Below are 12,951 nucleotides of genomic sequence, written 5' to 3'. Positions count from 1 at the left end.
TGAATATATTGAAAACTGTTGGGACTCGAGGGGGAATGACACGTGTCATATAACTATCAGTGTTTGTTATTGGGGTTATACTCAGTGGGTTATAACTTACCCACATACTCTTTTGAGCATTACAAATCTTACACTTAGTGCCTGGCGAACATTTGTTCTACAGCCGCAACATTTTGCTCATATTTACCGTATATCAATAGAATATCCACCAATGCACCATCGTAGTAAAACCCTAACAATTAATTAAATAATAGTGGATTAAGTACTACAATTTTGTCTTCACTGGATTAATACCGAAATAAAAAAGATTTGTCTATGCATGAAGATAACAGTTAGGAAACAACTAATTTTAACGCGAGTTGTGGATGTACTGCCAAAACAAAAACCGTCTATTAATCGTTGTTTCACTTCCACTATTTACATGTTTAACACCCTGTATATTTTTAACGAAGCGTCCTAGATAAAAACTTTATAGGAAAAATTCAATAAAGAATACGAGGTTTAATTTTTGGTCACCATTTATGAATCACTCTGTATTTTTATCATTATGACTAGTACTATAAAAAATACTTCTTCGGCAACAAGACTTTATGGAAGGTACTGCAATTTCAATATTTTTTATTTGTATTTATTTTATTGTACGAGATTCTTCAAGCTATACTTCGACTTTATTAGTTTGAGAATCTTGACAATTGTTCTTAGTTAACAATTTTAAAACTTTCTAAATATATTAAGGAAAATGAATATCCTCCGTCCCATTATTGACTCGTAAATGATCGTTACGTTTTATTTTTGGAGTAAGGGATATTTATAATTTCAGCATATTTCTTTTCATGAATGTCAAAGACAAAGTCATCAAGTAGTTCTTATTTGCAGCCCAATAGTTGTGAACACCTAAAAAAATATAGAAAAAATGCAGTATTGGTAAAACTAATACAATACCTTCATCGACAAATATTTCTCTTCAGGTGTCTCATTTAAAAATGTTCCTCAAGAAAGCTCGTAACTTAAAAAAAATGAATATGCCGATGTTATTGCCATTTATCGATATGGTCGTTTTAAGCATGTAATACCTATTCACACTATAAACTTGAGAGACTTTTTAAGTACTGATGGTTTAAAACCAGAAGAGCTGTCTCACTCATAACTAGGCTTGCCAGATCTCCGGGTTTTGATGGTACATTTTCGGGCTCCGGGTTAACATGTGATTTCTCCGGGTTTTGTTTGTTGCGGTTTGTTGATTTTTTTTAGACATCAATTATACAACGCCCTACCCCCGAAATCCAATTTTCTGATTGTGTCTTTTTTTTAGACTACGATTTGTCCCGATTGCAAATGCAGAACCTTTTTTTAGGCGTCAATTATACAAAGAAGTAGATATTTCCTAAGGACGTCCTTTTTTTTAGAGATCAATTTCTCCGGGTCTGTCATGAAATAGATCTGGTAACCCTACTCATAACGTTAAGGTTTTTTGAGGTTAATCAATCTTTGAACTTTCAGTATGAAAAGTTATATCGTTTCTTCTTTTTTTTTGGCACCAACAAAGAAGATGCATTTTTGACTGACTTCTGAATGTCAATATTTTCATCACAATCCATATTTTTATTGCAAAACACATAAATAAGCCCTACGGGGTTCTGCTATATTGTCGACCTGTAAAATACACTTATAGACCTTGGTATATAAAATAACAGTTTTCTGGTATTTCTAAGCAACTTTCGCTAAAGCAAATTTAACAGTCAAGTTATTTTATCTAGTCTGTTATTTGGGCGAACCATTTTTCTCTGTACATTGAAGAATTTTTGGTGAAAACTGTTGAAAAAAAAGAATACTTCCACATGACGAATTTTAAGTTAAATGCCTATAACGTCATGCCATGAAAATCAACCTTTGCGGTTTCCCATTTGCTCTTTCCATTTTCCGGTAATGGCGAGCAACCAAGAGTTCAAGGTCACGTGCTTTACCGATACCTCCTATGTTGTCACCGCTGACCACATAAGCTGTCCAAACCAATCCCGTGTAAATACAATTTTTTTTGTCCCCTGCTGAACGGAGTCAGCGGAAAAAATCCTGCGAGGCGCACACAAAAGTCTACTCTTGAAGGATCGGTCACTGGCGGTCACGATGATGGTATTTAAGCGTGTTTCATTTCTTGTTGCGAACGCTCCCACCCGCCATACCCTACATACGGGACGTAGGTATATACGACGCCATGCTGTAACATTACCGTAGGGCACACTGGTGGATGGGTGCCGTGTTGTCAGTTGTACCCATCCAGGTCGGTGTAAGTTATTACCTGTTATAGTGCGAAGAAAACGTTGGAAGCAGCTGTTTCAAAGGTCCAAAGAATAACATAAGGTACCTACCTATCTACAGTGACTGAATGGCGTATTCAGCAAAGGGGCTCAGTTTTAACATGAACAATATTTAGTCCTTTGTGAATGAGAATACAAAGTCGAAATTCCCTTTTGGTAGTGGGTTTTAAAAGAAAAAACAACAACTAATTAAATTTTCACGTCCAACAAACAAATTTTAACCGATCTGTTTGCAATACGTTCACGTTAAGATCGCGAGCTGCTCCTGTAACGTTAGCTTTGCTTATCTAGATGAAAAAGTTACGATGCTTATGGGAAAATATAGGGAAAAGTATGTTTTGTGGAATATTAAATTATCTAAATAAGAAATGAAACACAAAAACAATGACGCGTGAAAGAATTAGCAAGAGAAATATGTTGTTCTAAATCGATTGCACTCTTTTGTCTGCTGTTTGCAAGGTGTGTGCGAACTATTCGCGATATGTTTGCTGGTGGATTTGCACCTTAAATTAAAAAAGTTGTCAAGAAGCAAAAAAATCAGAAACAATGAAAGAATAAAGCATAAAGGAAAAAAGCGGACATAAAGAATAACCAAGCGGTTAGAAAAAAAAAAGCGGGCGTAAAGTAAAAAAAACGTGCGTAATATAAAAACAAGCAGGCGTCTAATAAAAGAAGCTGGACCAAAATAAAAATGGCATACGTAATGTTAAAAAATGTACAAAGGAAAAAAGCATAAAGAGTAAACAAGCCGATGGAAATAAAGAAATGGGCGTAAAGTAAAAAAGAGTGGCATAGTAAAAGTAAGCAGACGCAGCAGCAGACGGTAAGTAAAAAAGTAGGCGTAGAGGAAAATTAAGGCAGACAGAAAAAGGTGGCGTAAGGTAAAAAAAGCGAGCGTAATATACACGGCTGGAAAATCCACATAGTCCATCTGCCTTTACGTGAGAGTGACAAAGTAAGTCATAGAAATCCGTACGATAGACAAGTATGGCTATATTGAAGACGTTTCATTATCTGAATAGTCAATAGAATGCGAATAATAATAAAAGTAGCAGGACTAAAAATGTCAGTCGTACTGTGAAAAATAAGCAGGCAAAAAAACGCGAGTGAAACGTAAAACAAATGGGCTTAAACTAAAAGAGCATGTGTAAACTAAAAAAACGGCCGCATACAGAAGAAAAAGCGGTCATAAAATAAAAACAACTCATGTAGAGTAGAAATGAAGGTAGAAAATAAAAAAGCAAAAAAAAACGCGCATAATGAAATGTAATAAACGATCAAAAAAAATATGGACGATACAGTAAAAAAAATAAACCGAAGTAAACTAAAAGAGCGGCTGTAAAGTAAAAAGCGAACTGAAAGTGAAAGATAGTATGGAAAAAAGAAAATGCAGACATACAGGAGAAAATACAAGCATGCTTTAAAAACAATCTTATGGAGAATAAGAAATGCTTGCGAAATTAAAAAAAGATGGCGTAAAATAAAAAAGTTTGCAAAAAAATACAAACGTAAAATGAAAATAGGGTGCAAACTAAAGAAGTTGGTGGAAAGTAAAAAAAACGGGCGTAAAGAAAAAGCGTACATAAGATAAAAACAACCGTGGATTAATGTTAATCGTTAATGATAAGATAATACTTATGCTAACTTACATCAGCTATAAAAACTTGTTTTCCAAAGCTCATAAAACTTCAAATAAAGGACTTAACGATCAGCGAACTCGCCTTGTTTCTCTCATAGAGAAAGAGATAGACAGAGAAGAGCCATACGGCTTTCCGTAAAAAAGACTATGATTGTATAAGTGGATGAGACTCGCTCACTTGTCGCTTATCTCGATAAGTACTCATTTTTGGGTCTTGGGCCCTTGACAACTTTTGATCGGGACATCTCAAACTATAGCATATTTTCAGGCAATTTAACGGGTTGCCGATTTCCATTAACTGCGTGCGTGGTGGTGTTAAACATCACCTAAATGTTGTCAAAGAATTAAAAATTGTGTGGTGTTTGTGCGATCTCTTATTCTTACTTTGAGGTGTTGTATCGCCAGGTAAAAATTCGGCGTGTGCAATTTGGGAGACATTGTCTAAGCTTGGATTCTCGCACCCTGTATATCCCGACGTGGCAACGCAGCGCCGGCCGGCCTCCGACGATGACTCACCGCACCGCGGCGAAGTCAGAGTTTCCCCGTTGCCGGCCCGCTCTCCGTTCGGCGTGCACCACCAGTACAATCTCCAAGCTCCTAAACGAACCAGCCAAGCAGCCAGTCGCCCGCTGACCGTGCCGTTTTTTCATTATTCGGGCCGTACGTTCGTTGGAAAAGTCTCAAAAGTGCGATAAACCTGTGCGTCTTACTTCCCCGGAAAACCCGGAGGATTTTGACACCCGGAGACACGTAAGGTAGGAACGACGTCTCTCCTAGGGAGATTGGCTGATGCCGGTGATGTATTCCGAAATACGTTGCATTGAATCCGGTTTTCTCTCTTCTTTCTTGTATATCTTAATTGTAAATGTTTGAAAAAGTGAAGTGAAATATAATTAGTTCAAAATTTGTAGGGATGGAAGTGTTTTTTTATGAATTTTTGAAAATGTGTAAAGTTTGCGATTCTTTAAAAAAGTATATTTTTTTAATATTTGTGATTTGGTTTTTGGGGGAAATATATTTGAGTTTATTTTATTTTTTTTAATGTAGGATAAATATACCTTATGACATTTGCAAAATAGAACTAGCATGTAAATTTTTTTTTTCAAAATAAGTATTTTTTATCCTTTTTCCGATTGAAATCGTATCTACTTGTTTAAAAATGATTAAATAAAGTTTTATATTAAAACCGATAATAAAATGGAGAACTTAAATAAAATTTGTTGAAATAAAAGAAAGTTTTTTGTTGCATTGATATTTTGAAAAATTGAATATTTTGTCATTATTTCCGAAACCAGTTTAAAAATTGATGTTTTCGTTATATTAATTATTTGCATTCTTAATCTTATATGACAGTTTGTTGATTGTCTAAATTCTCACATTGGATATTTTTTATTAAAAAAATAATCCCAAACGAAAATCCTGTTTCTCTGAAAATAATCAAGTCGGTTACAATTTTCAGCAATATTACGGGCGGATTGACGTACAGAGTGTCCCGAGGTATCGTTGTACACGTCAATAACATGGTCAATGGAAAATAAATGTCAAATATTTTTTGGTTTTTGATCAGTGTGGAATAACGTTATATTTAGACTTCGAATACAAATAGGGCATTTTTAGCGTCTGTTTTATAAACTTTATTTGTGTTTTTTTTGCTTGTTATATTCATGACCTAAAAATCGGGATACCTTCGATTACTGAAATATAACATTCTAAAGGTCAATAAAACCCATTAAAAGAATTCATTTGAAGTTGGCAACTCATTGTGTATCTAGTCAAACTTTTAGTTACTTCCTAGTTGAGTAGTGTAACATTTGTTACCTTTTTTTTAATTTTTACATCCATATATTTGTCATTTCTATGTTATCATTATTATTGCATGAACTTTAAATATACCTATCTACTTTAAGGTGGGTTGTATTTATTTTGAATCTTTTATTGTTTAAGTGATTTCCTCAAAAATAGGATGTATCGGGTTAGCATTTGTCAAGAAATTTAAATTAGCATTCGATTCAACGATACGCTTTTTCTAGTCTTTTTATTTATATAAACGGAGGAATTTACCGTATTTTTACTAGAGTATATGTTTTCGTTTGCTAATATTCAGTAAACTACATTGTAGCATGTTTTAATAAAGTTTCTTTTACAAAAACAAAAAAAAAAGGAACAGATAAGTGATTTTATCAATTGTTTAGGAATTAACATTTAATTTGGTTTTCTCGCTATATTCGATTTATTTAGAGATATCGATTCTTGGAAAATAATTAAGTACTGGAACCAGCAAAATACCAATTTGATTGCTGATATACTATCTATATTTTGTTTCATTCCGCTGCAGTTTGGCAGGTTTCATAATTTATATTCCATTCAAAACGCCACAAACAATAAGCGATTGTTTATTCAAGAAGCGGAGTCTCTGTGGAAAGGAAGTGCTAGTTGCAAATAAGAAGAATGGCTTTAGAAAATAATTGGCCTTAATCGAGCCCGAACCTTAAAGATAATAAACAAATTTACCACGTCATAAAAATTTACAACTTTTCTTAACGAAAACTTTTGTTAATAATGATGTGTAGTTGCTCGAGAGGAAAAATGTGTTGGTTGATGTGGTAAAAAGGAGTTGTAGTCGTAAAATGTCTGGTTTATTATTAGGAATTATGATTTACTGCGGAAAACCGCACCCTTCAGTATTAGATAACGGTTTCCATCCTACTTCGATTATCAAATGATCCGCATAAATTTGTACATTGTACTTTTTTAAATTGGCAATTACTAACATAACTTCATAATCGATATCAGCGGAGAGCTTTTCCACATTTACATAGAAATTATATTGACTTTGTGGTTGTACATAATGATTGATTTGATGGTATTAGAGGCTGGATAGAACTTTCAGGGTTTATCCCTCCGCATTTAATGTAAAATGATTTTTATTCACTTAACAATTTTTGACTCAAGAATGTATCACGAATTCAAAATTCGCTATATTCGTAACACATTTTTGCATGGTACAATAATAATTAACTTTTAAAATAAAAACCAATCCTGATAACAGCAAACCACAACCTGTAATGGACTTTCATAACAAACCAACGTAAAGGCAATTGTTATAATAAATATTCATGTACACATTTTTTAGAATTCATTTAGAATATTCTAAAATTTATAAAAATTGGTGAATAAATGAAAACTAAACTTCGCAACAAAATTTTTCTGTACTTAAACAAATATCGATCGATGCCGAATCTCCATGACCTGATAAAGCCTAAGCTTTTTTTTTTCTTAAAAAATTTGATTGCTTCACGCGTTACCTAGATCGCCCCGATTTTTTTTCGAAAATAACAGACCATCGTAAACTGCAATTTGTAACGAGCAATTTGAAAATCAGATCTCTGCGATTTTTTTTGCCTTATATTTTCTGCTTTCAAACCCTCGGAGGTTAGCAAGAAGCCTCTCCTCGTAATCTCCTACCCATCATGCCCCATAAATACTCAATGGGATTGAGGTCTGGGTTGTTAGCTGGATGAGGCAGTAACTCTATATTGTTTACTTTCAAGTAGTGAGCGAGTTACCCTCGCAAAAAGAGGGTGTGCATTAATCTGCATCAAATAGGATGGAGTTAGAACTACTGTGGCAGTGATGAGCTACGGGGTCTCTAATTTGGTACATGGTTTACAAAGTTTACATAATCGGCCTTTTTCAGGGCCAAAATGATGCGGAAAGTCCAACGAGCAACCTCCTCGTGGTACGAATGTCTTCAAGATGGCATAAGTAAAAAAAAAATCATGGACTCTTGATTTTTTTATCAAGTTGCTTGTTAGAAAGTGCACTTTACGATGGTCTATGTGTTATTTTCGAAAAATAATCGGGCCAATCCAGGTAACGCGTCAAGCAATTAAATTAAATTTAAAAAAATTCTTGGGTTTTATCAGGACATGGAGATGCGGCATCGACTCGCATACTTTTTTTAAAGTACGGATAATTACCCATAAAATGAAAAAAAAATCTTACTATTTAAATTTACCCAAATAAAATAATAACTAAAAAAAGCGTTTGTAAAACACGCGTTTGCTGTTATCCTAACCCCAGATTTTAAGAATTATTTTCACGTACTTATAAATAAAAGTAAACAATTTTATATGTAGGACTAAGCAAGTAAATGTTATAAGAATATTTACATGTGGAATTATATATAAAAAAGTTAGTATTTTCGTTGATTTCAGTACCTAAAACCTTGATAATTGATTGTTTTTTGTACCTGGTTATTCGTTTTACTGCGGTATCTTTGAAAATACTCAGGTGGCATGACATAACATTCCTATTATTTGATAAGCTTTATATTATTCAGTTATTAAATGTTTGAAATTATTTGTCTCTGTGGAAAACACTATTTAAAGAATACGCCGCCCTTAAGGTAGAAAATTTATTGTCATTTTAATATTGCACGTGCTAATATAACTTGGCCAAATGTAAAATAGGTTTACTTTAAAAAAAAAAAGTTGCACATTTGAACGAGCAACTTTTCGCAAGAGGATTCTAGACTAGATTTTTAACAAAATGCAGATTTCGCTTAGCAAGAAAATACAGTTCGTATTTTACTTTATTATAACGGTATTAAACTTATTCAAATAAACTCAAAAAAATTTTGGATACAGTGTTTTGAATTTATATGAACTAACACCTTATAATAAAGTAAAAATATATATATTGATTTCTCGGAAGTGAAGTTGAAACAAAAATACGAATCAACCTTGAATTCCCTGCAAACGATAATATTTTTTTATATCCCAAAAATTTGAAAAAATAAGATAGTTACAGTAGAATTTAAAAAATATGCTTTTTTCGAAATATTTCATAATCCCAAAGAGCTAGAGCTTATCTGTCATCGCCATCAAGTTAGTAACTAAATGATCTACAGTTTACTCCTTTAACCTTTTTTCTATATCTTATAATTTCTAAAATCCTAACACAAACCATCACCTAACTGGTCTACACGGTATAGGAATACTATTATATGTATGTACACACTGTACCTAATATTGTTTTTTTATATGATTTAATTTGTTAATTATCCGATTACACTCAAAATGCTAGTCCTAAGGTAAACATATTTTTGGCATGACAAGTATAAAATAGACAATGCGTATTTAGTTTAATTATAATTTTTGTTTTCTCAAAAAAAAGGATACGAAAAATTACAGTGAATACTATACAGGGTGATTTCACTTTAAATACATAAACTGCAGGAATAGATTAATTGCCAAAAAATAAGTAGAGGTTGTTCTATAAACTTTTTTCCTGGGGATACAGGATTTTCAAGTTCACAAAAAAAAAATTATATTTTCTGTCATAACTTCATATTGCGCTGAACGATTTGAATGAAATTCACTACAGCATATTCACTTAATAAGACCTTTTATGGAATGTAATATTAACCTCGTGGCATTAACCAGTGGCGTGCCACTGAAGGTGCTATCCGTTTTCCCAAGAAAAAAATACGCCACTGGCATTTTTTTGCAGAATGTATGAAAAATGTTTCTTGGTGTTTTTTTAATAATATTAAATACTAATTAATTATGTTTGATCCAATTTTTTTCTTGGAATTACTTAAGAATTTCCTCTCTTATTCAAAAATAGGCACTCGATTATCTTGTAGAATAATATATGCACCCAATTACATTCTTAATTTAATTATTAAATTCCCGCAAACTATCAGTTTTGAGCCGTTCCATTATCGGAGAAATAACTTCAAGCTGCTCTGAAACCGTCAGCGTGAACTAGATCTAAAAATCCAAATTGATAGCAATCCACCTTGGAGAATGGGTATTGCACACCTGCCAGGTGTCGTGCGGTAAGGTGTTGTTACACTTCTTTCTCGTTCTTCGAGTCCTATTAACGCGCGGAAGCCCGGTTCCGGTGGGGCTGTATCGCTCGGACAGGGGTTGACAGACATGGGAAACCGACCGGCTAGGGAAGACTTACGTTTCGGCAAGGCCTTCGAAAAAGGGGGAGAGAAACCGAACCACGGGCACCACCGTAATTACGGGGTTTTGTTTTAAAGTTGTCCGGGGGAAGTTTGCGTTATTTGAAAAAGGGGTAATTTAGATTAGGGTGTTTCGGTGTGTCTGCTGCGGGTATAATGAGAGGAGTTTTGTTCATTAAAAGTTGGGGAATGCTATTAATGTGCTAAGAATTTGTTAAATTATTTTCAGAGAGTTAGAATGAAAGTAATTTTGTATAAGGAGGTAGTAAAGAGGAAGAAGAAGCCTTATCACTTAATTTGTGTTTTATACGAGACTGTTTCAAAAAATAAGACGAATATTTAAGAAAATACGGAATAAATACATTATTTCCAAATGTTCATGACATCTCTTCGAACATATCGATTTAACATTGACACTTTTTCACGTACATTAGCCTTTTTCATGTTCATTGTTTGCATGTGATGACGTCATCATCCTTTTTTAACTAGGACGATACAATTTTTGTAGAATACAGCTTTCTGAGTTCAGTAACAAAAAATAACAGGTGGTGATTTGTAGACACATCTAAATAGCTCCATTTGTCTGCTACAAATGATTATGCATCCGAAATAAGGTTAATAATTCCATAGATATTGAACAGCGTAATGTTTTCTTACTGCATATAAGAAAATGGATGACCACAGATCTAAAAAAATGTTTTTTGAAGTCCAGAGTTTTGAACTTCGAAAAATATAACAATCACTTAAATTTCTCTGAATGTTTTCAGGCAATTTGATTTTTGGTTCCGTGTTTGAACTAATGAATAGTAAAGCAGAAATTCACTGAATTGGTGTACAGGGTGATTCACTATATTTTGACCTCCCCCCTTTAACTTTTTTGTTCTAAGATTTATAAAAAGATATGAAATACAAAAGTTGCACGATTTTTTATGAAGTTTTCGAAAATGATAGTAGAAAAACAAATGAAGTCCAAACAAACTGGCCGTGGATGTTAACTCTGTTAATTTAAATCGAGCACCCTGTATATTTTTTCATATTTGGATAGAACGTTCCCTGTCGAGTATAGTCATATAGGGTTTGTTGGGTCCATCTCTAACAATAAGCGCTCTAATAAGCGATAATATTAAAAAACGAAAGGTTTTTTATTAAGAAAATAAGACATCTTGTATAATTGTCAGACCTCTTTCAGGCATTTTCCAATTACGTAAGGATTTACAGATTTAGTTGTAATATATTTTGATATATCGGACATTGATACGGTCCAAAATCCAAAATCCAAAGGTATTTTAACTAAATCTCAGTAATTAGATCGTGCGAGGCCTAATTACTCATGGACAATATTATATGGTAGGTCGTGACAGTGACAGGTAGTAATATCATGAAAATATTGTTAATGTCAAACAATAACAGTGTTGTCATAACATCACCTATCTAAATCTGTAAATCCTTACGTAATTAGAAAAAAGGCAGAAGTACCTGAAAGAGGTCTAACAATTACAAGATGTCTTATTTTCTTAATACTAAATCTTCTTCTCGTTTTTTATTATCTCGCTTATTGTTAGAGATGGACCCAACAAACTCTATATGACTATGCTCGACAGGGAACGTTCTATCCAAATATGTAAAAATATACAGGGTGTTCCATTTAATTTAGCAAATTTAACATCCATGGCCATTTTGTTTGGACATCGTTTGTTTTATTTTCGAAAACTTCATATAAAATCGTGCAACTTTTGTATTTCACATTTTTTTATAACTCTTAAAACAAAAAAGTTAATAGGGGGGTCAAAATATAGTGAATCACCCTGTACAGTATAACATAAAAAAACATAAAACACACCACAGAAATGAGACAACCCCCAAATCCAAAAGCCAAAGGCTTGTGCGGAAGGTGGCTACACTTGAAAAAATGCGGACAAACACCCATTATCCATCGACATTGCCAGTGCCCACACCGGGGATCGAACCCGGACCAGAGTAGGAAGCCTAGCCGAGAAATGCTTGCCACCGCACTCTCGACCGACTGCGCTACCGTGGCGACATAGCGACAATAGCAGTTACGTTGTATTACAAAGAAAATGGAAATGTTCTTTTCTTGAAAATGTACCTATATTTTTTAAAATATTTTTTCGTGGAGGAATGAATTAGTCAAATCCGTATTTTTTTATTATTTTTATTTGAAATTTTATTTTTTATATATTTTTTTTATTAAGTGAAAAATGAGGAAAATCACTAGAACTGTTAGAATACTATTGACGTAATAAATCTAATAATTTCTAGTTTCCGGCTAAAGGCATCCAGATCTCTTCGGTAATAATTGAAGGAAATGGGACCTTCATTGCCAAATTCAACGGTTACTAATATCAAGAATTTCTAATTATAATTTTATGTATTGTTTTTAATTCGTTACATATCGTTTTTTGTAACAGATTCTAGCTATAAACTTTATTTGTCAACGCGGCGAATGAATTTGGCAGTATTAAAAGAATGGTCGTAAAAATTTGAAATCAATGGTGCTGATACTCGCATATTGCTGTATCATAGACTAAAATATTCTAAAAATTACTGTGTTTTGCACTGGATTTGATATTTTCACTTAGTAATGTCCTAATGAATATTTTAAATTGTTACGACTCAAATGAGGTAAAAAAAAATAAAAATGCAAGTCTCAAACTTTTTTACCTCTAATTAAAATGGTGAAAATACACCATTATGTCAACCAGTGACGGGGGTTTAACGGCTATTACCTAGTACCACTGAAGATCTGCAAATTCAATTAATCTATTTAATTCTTAATGTTAATCAAACAAAAAGTATCCACATTGTATTTGAAAAACGAGCTATTTTAAAGTTATTTTAGTATATGATGGGAAACACTCTAGATACCTAACACTAAAAAGTATATTTCTCGTGAAAATACTTTATTTCATTCGATAATCCTAGTGGTAAGATGATGTTGTCATAGATATATTTTTAAATTGTTACCGACTTTTTTATTGCCGGTAATTCTGTTTTGACAT

The 12,951-nt window shown here is 33.2% G+C and overlaps 1 protein-coding gene across 5 annotated transcripts in view; it reads left to right on the top strand.

Moving 5' to 3' along the window:
• LOC108903690 (mucin-2) overlaps positions 1-12,951 on the top strand; it is a 288,133-nt gene that overhangs the window by 152,108 nt on the left and 123,074 nt on the right. The window contains exon 1 of one of the 5 annotated variants that reach the window (XM_023456217.1): positions 4,535-4,709. The exons of the other annotated variants lie outside the window; for them this stretch is intronic. The gene's annotated coding sequence lies outside the window, so the exon portion shown is untranslated. Of the gene's footprint in view, positions 1-4,534; positions 4,710-12,951 lie in introns of those variants that run through there. 5 annotated transcript variants of the gene reach the window in all.

The sequence above is a fragment of the Anoplophora glabripennis genome, unplaced genomic scaffold, assembly GCF_000390285.2.
Source record: "Anoplophora glabripennis isolate ALB-LARVAE unplaced genomic scaffold, Agla_2.0 scaffold70, whole genome shotgun sequence".
Taxonomy (NCBI): Eukaryota; Metazoa; Arthropoda; class Insecta; order Coleoptera; family Cerambycidae; genus Anoplophora; species Anoplophora glabripennis.
This window is presented reverse-complemented; position numbering and strand designations above follow the sequence as displayed.